This window comes from Vombatus ursinus, unplaced genomic scaffold (assembly GCF_900497805.2).
Source record: "Vombatus ursinus unplaced genomic scaffold, bare-nosed wombat genome assembly UNPS02014785.1, whole genome shotgun sequence".
Classification (NCBI taxonomy): domain Eukaryota; kingdom Metazoa; phylum Chordata; class Mammalia; order Diprotodontia; family Vombatidae; genus Vombatus; species Vombatus ursinus.
The window spans coordinates 6,033,135-6,046,232 of record NW_020954563.1 but is presented as its reverse complement, the minus strand read 5'-3'; positions in this window follow the sequence as shown (position 1 = coordinate 6,046,232).

The window sequence follows — 13,098 nt, the reverse complement described above, 5'->3', positions numbered from 1 at the left end:
TTATTCTCATAGGATTTGGCTTAAGGAGGGAATAACATACACAATGGGGTACAGAAATCTATCTTATGCTACAGGAAAACAAGGGGGAAAGGGGACAAGAGAGCAAGGGGGGGTGATAGAGGGGTGGGCAGATTGGGGGAGGGAATAATCAAAAGCAAACACTTCTGAGGAGGGACAGGGTCAAAAGAGAGAATAGAATAAATGTGGGGTAGGATAGGATGAAGGGAAATATACTTAGTTTTTCACAACAGGACTACCATGGAAGTGTTTTGCATGACTACACATCTATAACCTGTACCTAGATGCTTGCCTTTTCAATGAGGCTGGGTGGGGAGGGAGGAAGGGAGAAAATTTGTAACTTTAAAATCACATGTTAAGAATAAAAAATTTTAAAAAATTTTTTTAAATTAAAAAAAAAAACAAAGTCAATAGGAAAGAGGAGTTTAGGGAAAGGGAAAAGCAATCAACATTTATTAATTGCCTACTATGTGCCAGACACTGTGCTGATCTGGGTTACGAAAAGAGGTAAAATACAGTCCTCACCTTCGAGGAACTTACAATCTAATGGAGAGACAACATCCAAAAAATACATACAGAACAAGTTATATACAGGATAAATAGGAGATATTAAAAGAGGGAAAGCACTGGAATTAAGAGGGGTTGAGGAAGGCTTCCTGTAGGAAGTAGGATTTTAGTTGCAACTTAAAGGAAGCCAGGGAAATCCATAGTCAGAGCAGAGGAAGGAGAGTGTTCTACACATCCAGGACAGCCAGAGAAAATGCCTGAAAATGAGAGATTGAATGTGTTCTCCATGGAACAGCCAGGGGACCAGTGTCACTAGATCAAAGAGTACATGTCAAGGAGTAAGATGTAAGAAGGCTGGATAGAAAGGAGCTAGGACCTAGGTAACTTCACAGAACAAATTTCCTTAATGAAAGGGTTTATTCCGTAAAACTTGGACTCAGTCAAAAGGCATCACCCAAGGATCTAGAAGGCCACATGTGGCCTCGAGGCCATAGGTTCCCCACCCCTGAGTTAGGTTATGAAGGGCTTTGAATGCCAAATAGAGCATTTTGGATTTGCTATTGGAATCAATAGGAAGTCAGTGGAATTTATTGGTGGAGGAGGGAGAGTGACAATGATCAGACCTGTGTTTTAAGAAAATCACGTTAGTGACTGAATGGATTAGAGTGGGGAGATACTTGAGACAGGCAAACTCACCAGCAGGTTACTGTAGTAATTGAGGCATGAGGTGATAAGGGCCTGCACCAGGGTGGTGGCATTGTAAGAGAAAAGAGAGCATATTGGAGAGATATTAATACATTTATTAGGCATTCACTATGGGGAGGGCCCTTTGCTAGGGACTGGGAATACAGAAGATAAAAAACAAAACAACTCCTGCCCTTGAAGAGTTGACTGCTTAGCTAAGGGGTGCACATGACAGGCATACAAGTAAGGAAACACAAAGTTCATAAAAAATAAATTCAAAATGGAGAGTGCTAATAACTGGGGGTGAAGAAGGAGGTTCAGGAAAGGCCTGAGACAGAAGGTGGCACCTGAGCTGTGCTTTGAAGGTGGTTAAAGAGTCTATGAGCCTCTAGAGGCAAGGAGGGAGTACATTCCAGAATCCTTGTGCAAAGGCAGGGAGGTGGGAAACTAAATGTTGTACCTAGAGAATTACCACCCAACCAGTTTAATGGAAATAACCCTAATGCCCTAGTTCTTTGCCTTGCTGTCAAAAAAATCACCCAAGAGGCAACATGGTAGTCAGAAGAGAGTCCTGAGGCTGGGGTCAGGAGACTTCATTTCCTTTTTTTTTTTTAATGATTTAATATTTTATTTTTCCCCCAAATACACATAAAAAGAATCTTTAACATTTGTGTTTTTTTTCTAACTTCGAGTTCCAAATTCTCTCCCTCCCTCCCTTACCCACCTCCTCATTGAGAAAGCAAGTGATTTGATATAGGTTATACATGCACAGTCATGTATAACATATTGCCACATTGCAATTTCATTTCTTAAAACCATCTACATCATCAATTAGCCCTGTGACTTTTAATGAGTCCCTTCTCCCCTTTGAACCTTGTTTCCTCTTATAAAAAAAGGGAGATGGATGATGGTCTACAAAGTAACTTCCAGATCTGACATTCCATATTCTTAAAGCCACTCCCAGCTCTGACAACTTGGAATTCTATTATCTTTCCTGTACAAAACAACACATTATGGCCAAGCCACAATCTCAATGAACTTTCTAAGGCTCTCTTGAAAGGCTTATCCATTAGCACCACTGGGGAGAAGAACCTCCTTACCCTTTCTCTTGGAGGGAAGATTGTAATCCAGGAGAAAAATAAAAAAAGCAGAGGTTTGGAATAGAACTGACTCCCAAGAGAAAGAGGAGAAGGGGAAGCATGATTTGAGAGATCTAGGTAAGAGTTAAGGGCTGGGCCAACTCCAGGTTACATTTCAATGAAGACTCCATTTAAGGCTTCTTGAAATCATCTTCTGTTACATGAGGTGTTGAGCACCACCACTTTTTCCTCAATAAGATCAGGGTGCCTATCTCAGGGACAACAGGAAAGGGGAGATGTTGGGATCCTGCAGCCAACTCCACAGCAGGCTAGGGATTGGGGATATAGTGGAGCACAGGGAACGAGGTGGCCTAAGCAGATGCTGGAAGGGATACTGAGGTGGGAGAAGGGGGGAAATGGAGGGGATAAAGAGGGTGGTGATCCATGTAGGCCTGGTGGCTGAGAAATAGAAGAACATGGGGCCAGGAAGTATCGGTCTCAAAAGGTTTGCCCCAACAGGAGGCCCCAAGGCCTGAAACATGCTAAAGCTGCCTTGGCATCACATTTCACATGTCGTTGCATTTTCCATAGCTAATGTTTGCTATCTTGCTTTAAATTATTAGCTCTTGATTAGTTCATCTTCTTGTGTTTCCAGAAGGAGCTCATTATGCAGTGAGAGAAATGTTAGGGAATTATCTACACCCAAGCAGCTGAGAGCAGTTGGCTAATTCTAGATAATGGCACTGGCATTACTGTAAGTGCAAAGAGATTTCTGTAAATCACAATATTTGGACTTGAAATTCAAATTGTGGAAACCCCTGGCATTTTGGGTTTCAACCAACTAATCAGCAAAAATGCATTAAGCACCTACTATGTGAGAGGTAGTGTGGCATAAAGGATGGGTGACCACCCTTGGAGTCAGAAAGATGTAGGTTCTGACACACACTAACTGTGTGACCACAGGCAAATCACTTCAACGCTTAGTGCCCTAGGCACCTCTCTAAGTCTCTGTGTTACAAATGAGGCTCCATTTTGCATTGGTGAAATCAGCTTCCCCATCAGAAGTTCTCCCAACTGATGAAATCAGAGGTCTAAAAACACTACCACCACTCTTTTCCCCACCAAAAATAAAACTGTGTTCGGTACAAAAGAGGATATAAAAGAAGTGTGTCAAGAATATTACCCCATAAATGTCTGTAACAATTCATAAGACAGTTGGCAAAGCCTGTCATTAACTCATTTGATAATCTACTACTACCAAAAAGTACTGGTCTTAAGTCTACACCTAAAAAGTCCTGGGATCACATGGACCAGGCTTGATCTTAAGATAGGACCCCCAAAATCACTAACTCTTTAGTTTATTGTGATGACCATTAGGAGCATTTTATGGAAAAAGTCCAGAATTTAGCTAGTATCTAGATTTTTGCAGGGGGCAGTTAGGTGGTGCAGTGCATTGTTGTTGTTGTTACTGCTGATCCCTAGGTTCTTGAAGAGGACCAATGACATCACAAGGATGATGTCTAGACTTATGCATGAGTTGGATTTAAGTGAGGCAGAGCTGTGCATAGTTGTCAGCTCCACTCTTTCCTCCAGAGTCATCAAAGTTCAGTGAGAAGACAAAAGTCAAGAGGACTGGAGATGGCCCAGGATGCAGTGGGTAACCTTGGCCTTTTTAAATTAATATCTTTCCCAGGTCTCAGTTTGAGGCAACACTCACTCAATGACTAAGAGCTAGGTAAGAATTGACACAAAAGATGACCTAGTTTACCATTACAAAAGTATCAGTCTGGGAGGGGAAGACCCTCCAGAGTTTCTGGCCAGAAGAGAAAACAATTGCTATTTACACTCCATCTAAGCCATCTAAACTCAAACAATGAACAAGAGAGGCTTGGGCTGGGACCTATTATTGGCCATTCAATGAAAGCCAGAATGATTTGAGTTTAAGGCATAGTCAAGTAGTTCCATCTGAATCACAGTGGAATTCTTTAAAGCCAGTTTTTCTAGAGCTACAAATGAAATCACAAATTAAAATTGCACAGGACAAAGAGTAAATTGTCCCAACTTTTTTGAAAAAAAAAATTATAAAATTAATAAATAGAAATTTTTTTTAATCTAGCCCCTAGACCTCAAGATATCTTACAAAACATAAGCAAAAATTATATTCCTTTGGACTGAGCACTCACATGTAAGTGTATGATGCCCCACATTGGAAGAAGAAGACAAAGATGGAGATGAAGACCATGATGAAGAAGAAGAAGAAGACAAAGAAGAGGAGGAGGAAGAGGAAGAAGAAGAGGAGGAAAAAGAGTAGGAGGAGGAAGAGGAAGATAGATGAAGACAAAGATGGTGATGAAGATGACAAAGATGACAATGAAGATGATGAAGACCACGACGACAAAGAAGAAGAAGGAGAAGCGTTGCCCTACTCTAACTGGCTGGCTAGGCACCCCGAAGGCACCTACAACTACTCAAAGATTGTTGTTCATCCTTTGTTCTTGAAGAGGACCCATGACATCATAAGAATGATGTCTTGACTTGAACATGAATTGGATCTGAGTGAGGCAGAGCAGTGCAAAGCCAACAGCCTTACTCTCAGTCATTGGAGTCCAGTGGCAAAATAAAAGTCAAGACAACTGGTGATGGCCCAGAGGTTTCAGCTGCAAACCAAACAGAAAGGCTTAGTGGCTTTTAGGGGGCAGCCACAAAACATCATCTTTAACATCATTCTCATTGAAAAACTGTAACCATTTCTAATGTTGGAACATTTGACATCACCCAAGGACTTTGACAGAAACAGCATGCTTTTCCAGACTGCTAAAAAGGATTATGAGCTCAGCACCTGCTAAGGCAGGTGCCAGGACTAGTCAAACTGATTAACCAATTGGACTGACTAGTAAGTCAATAACAACAACGATAACAACAATAGCTAGCCTTTACATAGTGTTTTAAGGTTCCTACACACTTTACAAATATTATCTCACTTTAGCCTCACAACAACCCTGGAAAATAAGTGCCAGTATCATTTTACAGAAGAGGAAACAGGCACAGAGAGATTAAGTAACTTGTCTAATAGCTATTAAAGGTCACATAGTTATTGTATCTAAGACCCAATTTGAACTCAGGTCTTTCTGACACCAGGTCCAGCACTCTACCCACTGCATTGTATTTATCAATTACTAAGTGCCAAGAATTGTGCTGAGCTCTGAAGAGACCAAAAATAAATAAATAAATAAAAGGCAAAAACATAGCCTCTGACCTCAAGGAACTCACACTCTAATGGAGAAGACAACATGGCAATATGCAAACAGTCATGTAAACATAAAATACATGCAGTGTAGTATTTATTTATTTATTTAACATTCTTTTTTTTTAATTTTGAGTTCCAAATCCTCTCCCACTTGCCCTTCCCCCATCCATTGAAAAGGCAAGCAATATGATATAAATTATACATGTGAAGTCATGAAAATTTTCCATATTAGCCATGTTGAAGAAAAAGAAAAGAAAAATAATAAAAAACAAGAAACATCAAGAAAGTGAGAAAAGTATGCTTCAGTCTGCACTCAGAGTTCATTGGTTCTCTTTTTCTGGAGATGGATATTATTTTTTATTATGGGTCCTCTGGAATTCTCTTGGATTTTTTTTTTGCCTTTTTTTGGGGGGGTAAGGCAATTGGGGTTAAGTGACTTGCCCATGGTCACACAGCTAGTAAGTGTCAAGTGTCAGAGGCTGGATTTGAACTCAGGTCCTCCTGACTCCAAGGCTGGAGCTCTATCTACTGCACCACCTAGCTGCCCCACTCTCTTGGATTTTCTTGATCAGAGTAGAGTAACTGATCATCATAATGGAGTGATGTTACTGCATACAATGTTCCTCCAGGTTCTGCTCACTTCACTTTGTACCCATTCATAAAGTTCTTCCCAGGTTTTTCTGAAAGTATCCTGTTCCCCATTTCTTAAAGCACAATAGTATTCCGTCAAAATCATATACCATAACTTGTTCAGCTGATGGGCATCCCCTCAATTCTATGCCACCACAAAAAGAGCTGCTATAAATATTTTTGTACATATAGGTCTTTTCTCTTTTTCTTTGCTCTCTTTGGGATACAGATCTAGTAGTGGCATTACTGGACCAAAGTTTTAGAGCCCTTTGCACATAGTTACAAATTGTTCTCCAGAATGGTTAGACCAGTTCACAACTCCACCTACAATACATTAATGTACCTATTTTTCCACATCCCCTCCAGAATTTATCATTTTTCTTTTCTATTATGTTAGCCACTCTGATAGGTGTAAAGTGGTACCTCTGAATTGTTTTAATTTGCATTTTTCTAATCAATTGTGATTTAGAGTATTTTTTCACGTGACTATTGATAGCTTTGATTTCTTCTTCTGAAAACTGCCTGTTCATATCCTTTGACCATTTATCAACTGGAAAATGGCTCTTATTTTTATGCATTTGGCTTAGTTCCCTATGTATCTGAGAAATGAGTCCTTTCTCAGAAGAATTTGCTGTAAATTTTTTCCCAGCTTCCAGTTTTCCTTCTAATTTTAGCTGCATTTGGTTTTGCATAAGCAAAATTTCATGTAATCAAAATTATCCATTTCATTTCCTCTGATCCTCTCTATCACTTGTTTGATCATAAACTATTCCTTTATCCATAAATCTGAAAGGTAAAATTTTCCAAGCTCCTCTTATTTGCTTATGACAGCTTCCTTTATATCTACATCATTTACCTATTTTGACCTTATTTTGGCATACAGTGTGAGAAAGGGGGTTCTTCTCCTGAAGGATTATACTCAGTTTTGCTGTATAGGTTATTCTTGCTTATAATCTTAGCTCCTTTGTTTTCCAGAATGTCATATTCCAAACCTTCTGCTTCTCTAACATGGTAGTTGCAAAATCTTGTGTCATGCTGACTGTGGCTCTGTGGTATTTAAATGGTTTATTTCAGGCTACTTGAAATATTTTCTCTTTGACCTGGAATTTGCTCTGGAATTTGGCTATAACATTCTTGAGAATTTTCATTTTGGGATCTCTTTCAGGAGGCAAGTGGTAGATTCTTTCAATTTCTATTTTGTCCTCTGGGTCTAGGATTTCAAGGCAGTTGTCCTTCATAATTTCTCTAAATGTTATGTCTAGGCTCTTTCTTTGATCGTGGCTTTCAGAGAATCCAATAAATTATCTCTCCTCAATCTATTTCCCAGGTCAGTTGTTTTTATGATGAAATCTTTCACATTTCTTTATTTTTTTTCATTCTTTTGACTTTATTTTATTGTTTCTTAATGTCTCATGGAGTCATTAGCTTCCACTTGCCCAATTCTAATTCTTAATGAATTATTTTCTTCAATGAGCTTTTCTACCTCTTTTCCCCTTTGGACAATTCTGTTTTTTAAAGTGTTATTTTCTTCAGTATTTTTTGTGCCTCTTTCACCAAGCTGATAGTTGTCTTTTCATAATTTTCTTGCATTGCTCTCATTTCTTTACCCCATTTTTCCTCTACCTCTCTTATTTGATTTAAATTTAATTATTTTTTAATCTCTTCCAGGAATTCTTGTTGGGTTTGTTGAATTTACTTTTCTTCCTTTAAGGTTTTACTTGTAGCAGTTGTTTTGACATTGTTGTAAGCTTTTTGAGGGCAGGAACTGTTTTAATTTTTCTCATTTGTATCCCGAGTACTTAAAGCACAGTGTCTGGAATATAGCAGGCACTTAACAAATGTTTATTGAATTATTGAACACCAAGTGGATAAAGAATACCTATTAGCTAAAATATAATATGTGGTTGTATAAACAGACCATTGGGCTGGTCCATCGCCACACACACTGCAGATGGATAATGATTAGGACCCAGAAATGAATAGGAGAAAGACAGTAGACTAGATTAAATTTGGGAAACTGGGCTGCATTTTCAACAACCCCAAACTTCCTTGTTGACAGTCCCCATCAGTGAAATCCACCCTTCATGCCAAAGAGCATGGTCACACCCTATAGGGAGATGCAATCAAAAGACTGAACAGAGAGTTCAGTAAGCTCTGTAAGTTTATCAAGCTGATCAGGGCATTTTGTTGATTGATGCTCTACATGCATATTGCCTCCATAAGGTAAACAGTGCAGTAATCATGATCCTCATTTTAATAATAAGGTAAACCACAGAGAGGAAAAAAGGCTATCAGTAGCATGGCCAATCCTACAATCTGTTCTTCTGACTCCTGGTCAAGGGCTTTTCCTAACATATCACGCGGCTCTGGCTTCCAAAAAGATGAGCCTGGTTGGTAAGAGAAGACTGACCTACACGAAACAAGTAGAGAACAATATCAGGCAGGAGTGGAAAGAACGCTGAGTTGGAATTCAGGAAACCTGAGGTCTAGACCTTGAGCAATTAGAGCAATTCCCTTCCCTTGTTCTGGGCCTCAGTTTCCTCTTTTTTACAACAAGAAAATGGACTAAGTGGTCTCTAAAGGAACATTCCAGCTCAACTCTAATATTCTACATTCTAAGATCCCTCCTAGCTAGGAAATTCCATGTTTTATAGTTCCTTATGGAACTTCAAAGATATCTTCAAAGATATTTCAGATTCTAAAATCCATTTCAGCTCTGATTTCCTAGTATTCTAGCAATAAGCCTTGCCTAGGATTTATAGTTCCATTATTCTGCAGGCTACTCCCCCTAGATGATCTCCCCCCCATTGACTTACCATGAGTCTTACCATGAGTCCTCTCTTTCCCCAATCCCTACACTTAGGTTTAGCATCACAGATTCTACTTGAAACCTAAAGGTCAATCCTCACAATTTACTAGTTGACATTTTAGTTCAATTCCTGTCTCAAGGTGCCATTATTTCAGTTGTCTCTACATATTCTTAAATATTTCTATAAATATGTGATCTCAGTAATGTGGTACTCCTTTGATTGGAACAGAACAAAACCCACCTATGATATCTCATCTTGGTTGACTTTTGTCTGTGTCCTTTTACCAAGCCTCTTCAGAAAATCATATGTTGGGGGCCTTCCTCTAAATCTCTTAAACACATATGGGCTCTAGTGCAAGACATAATCCTTCCCTCTTGCTACATAAACAAACCCATCTCCTTTACATAATCTCTTTAATAGTATCTATTAGGCCACTTACTGTACACCATTTGTCATGGACAATATAATACAATCTATTTATGCTTCCTATCATGCTCCATCACTATAATCTTCCTTCCTATCATGCTCCATCACTAAATGCATGGCCCATAGGTCAACCTAACAATGCCACAGGGAACATCAAGTGGATGAAGAATGTATATTAGCTGGAATACAATATGTATTCCAGATACAGACCACTGAGCTGATCCATCACCACACAAACCTTGGATACACACTGCAGACAGGCAATGAGTTGGACCCCAGATTGACTAGGAAGGAGAGAGTGGACTAGATTGCATTTGGAAAATTAGGCAGTATTTTCAAACACTCTAACCTTCCTGAAATAAAAATTCATCTTTCTAAAAAAGATTCTTCCAATGATGCCATATAATGATGAATCATGAAATACCACCATCTCTTCCATAACTACATGGAGAAAAATACTTCACAGTCTGATCAACTCTTATCCCTTAACCTTTACAATGATTTAAAAGAAAGAGCCAGGCCCCCAAATTCAGTGTTGATTCAGTGCATGGTATTGACATCACTTTGGTGATCTAAACCCATCAGGGCCTTCCCTCTATTAAATCAACATTTGCTCAGTGAATCAGCACTTGGTATGAAATGATGATGTGCAAATTAGATTGAGTACATACCTCTCAAATTCCCAATTCTTTCTCTAGACATTCTAGCTCATAAAAAATCTGGATATATGTCAATACAGTTTATTTTTAAACTGCAAATAATACCATGTATAGAGAAGGGATAATTCTTGCAGAGAAACTTCAGGAAATCTGATTGGTCTGTGATTTTTAATATTCCCAGATGATAAGGTAGCTCTGAAGTGACCAGCTCTCAGTGGTGACCTTGATCAGGGTGAGCAGAGAAAGCACAAGGAGATAACCGAGCAGATCATAGATAGAGCCATTTTAAGTTCTTTCAACATAATCAACAAAACAGATTGCAGCAGCTCTAGTACTAGGAAACATTAGTTGGTTTTATGGGCTTCCAAAGACCTGAAGGAAAGAAAAATATTTATTACTCAGATGAAATAAGACAAGGTTTGTTGGACTCTTGATCCTTATTCATAATTGCTCAGTCCCCTTGGTGCCTAGAACTTGAACACATTCAGAGGTCATGTCAAATCAACAAGAAATTACTAAGTGCCTACTATGTGCCAGGCACTACACTGAGAACTGGGAATGATACAAAAAAAGCCAAAAAACAGCCCCTACTCTAAAGGCCCTCATAGTCTAATAGAGGAGACAACATGCAAACAGCTATGTACAAAGAAGATAAATATGGGATAAACTGGAGAGAATCTCAAAGAGAAGGCACTAAGATTAAGGAGAATCAGGAAAGGTTTCTTGCAGGAAACAGGACTTTTGCTGAGACTTCAAGGAAGCCAGAACAGCCAGGAAGTAGAGATGAGGAAAGACAGCATCCTAGGTATGGAGGACAGCCAGTGACAATGCCCAGAGCTGAGACACAGAAAATTATGTACAAAGAACTGCAAGGAGGCCAGTGTCACCAGATCCTGAGTATGTGTCAAGGGAGTAAGGTACAAGAAGCCAGGTGATGAAAGGCTTTAAAAGCCAAATGGAAGGTTTTATATTTGATACTGGAAATAATAGAGAGCCTTGTCTTAATAATAATAATAATGATAGCTGTCATTTCTAACAGCATTTTATGTATATAATATTTCATCTGATCCCCATAATAACCACGGGACATGAGATCTAGAGGTTTTTATCATTCCCTTTATACAGATGAAGAAACTGAGGCACAGAGATTAAGTAACCTATTTACAATCATACAGGGCAGCTAAGTGGTTGGGTGGATAGAGCACTGGACGTGGAGTCAGGAAGCCCTAAATTCAAATTCATCCTCTGACACTTTCTAACTATGTGACCCTGAGCAAGTCACTTCACCTTATTTACCTCAGTTTCCTCATATGTAAAATGAACTGGAGAAGGAAATGGCAAACCACTCCAGTATCTTTGCCAAGAAAACCCCAAACAGGGTCATGAGGAGTCAGACACGACTGAATCGAATGAACATCTACAGTCACACAGGCAGTAAGTATCAGGGGCAGGGTTTTAATTCAGGTCTTCCTAATGCCAAGACCAGTGTTCTTCCCATTACACCATGCAGTGTCTACTATAACATTATTTTTTAGCTCTATATCCATGAAAAATCAGTTTGACCATAACAACCATTCATAGGCCTGTGGGGAAATCATTGTGCTAGGTGCTGATGATCACATCAATCAAAAGTAAAGGTCATTTCCATAATAAAGAGGCCATCATGCTAGTCCTCCTCCCATGACCCTGGATCCTCAATTCTGTGATTCTGAAGATCTGTATTCCAGTCATTGGCATGGACACAACCCAGGTTTATTAATGTCTTGGAGGGAAGCAGCCTTCCAGTTTTTCTCCTGATAGTCTCCAGCTCCCTGCAAAGCTCAGCTCAAATGCCACCTCCTATTAAAAAACCTTTTCTAACTCACCTGTTTATTAGGGCCTCCCCCTCCAAAAATATAACCATCTAGGTGGCACAATGGATAGAGTACTGGGCCTGGAGTCAGGAAGCCTTATCTTCCTGAGTTCAAATCTGGCCTCAGACACTTACTAACTGTGTGACCCTGGGCAAGTCACTTAACCCTGTTTGCCTTAGTTTCCTCACCTGTAAAATGAGCTAGAGAAGAACATGGCAAACCACTCTGGTATCTTTGCCAAGAAAACCTTAAATGAGGTCATGAAGAGTCAAACACAACTGAAACAATTGAATAACAACAACAAATGTATTTACCCTTGTATGTGTTGTGAAGGCAAGCACTGTCTTCATGCTTCCAGCACCTTCTTGGACAGTGTAGGACACACCACACTCACTTGGTAAGTGCTTGTGGAATTGAACTGAATCATCACAAATGAAGTCACAAGAAACTTCAGGACCCTAGTCCTAGCACCTCATTAGTCTCAACCTCTAGAATCTGGACTTCCAGGCCTCAACCACATCCTCATATACCACATTTCTGGGAGTCCTGTGAAGTCTGCATGACTGTGTTAGACACAGAAATTGCAGAATTTGTACATTGCAGAAATTGTGAAAGACTTCAAATCACATCATTCCCCAGTATATACTGATGCCTACAAAGGATGCAGGTACTCTGGGAGTTTGTAGTCTAGTTGTAGAAGTAACATAATTACCCATATAATTATTAGAGAGGAAGGGGGAAGTGCCATAAAGAAGGTTAAAAGGGCTACAAACATTCAGAGGAGTGAGAGATTCCATCCTTTTGAAGAGAACAAGAAAAATTTCATGGGGAAAGCGGCATTTGAGTAGGACTTAAAAAAAGGAATTTTACAGATAAAAAAGGCAGGAGAAGGTATTCAGAGAGAGGGAACCATACAAGGAAAAGTGTGGAAGTGGGAAAGTATTGATAATGTATAAGGAACCATCAGGTTAGTTTCAGCACAGTTTCCACTGTAGGGGAGTAGTGAGAAATAAGGCTAGGCCAAGATTGTAGAGGGCACTGAATGCCTGGCTAAGGAATTTAGATTTAATTGAATAGGCAAAGGAGGCCCATAGAAGATCTTTGAGAAGAAGAGATAACATCCCCAGAATTACACGTTATGAAGATTAAATATGGCAGCACGTACAGGCTGCATTGAGTAGGGTT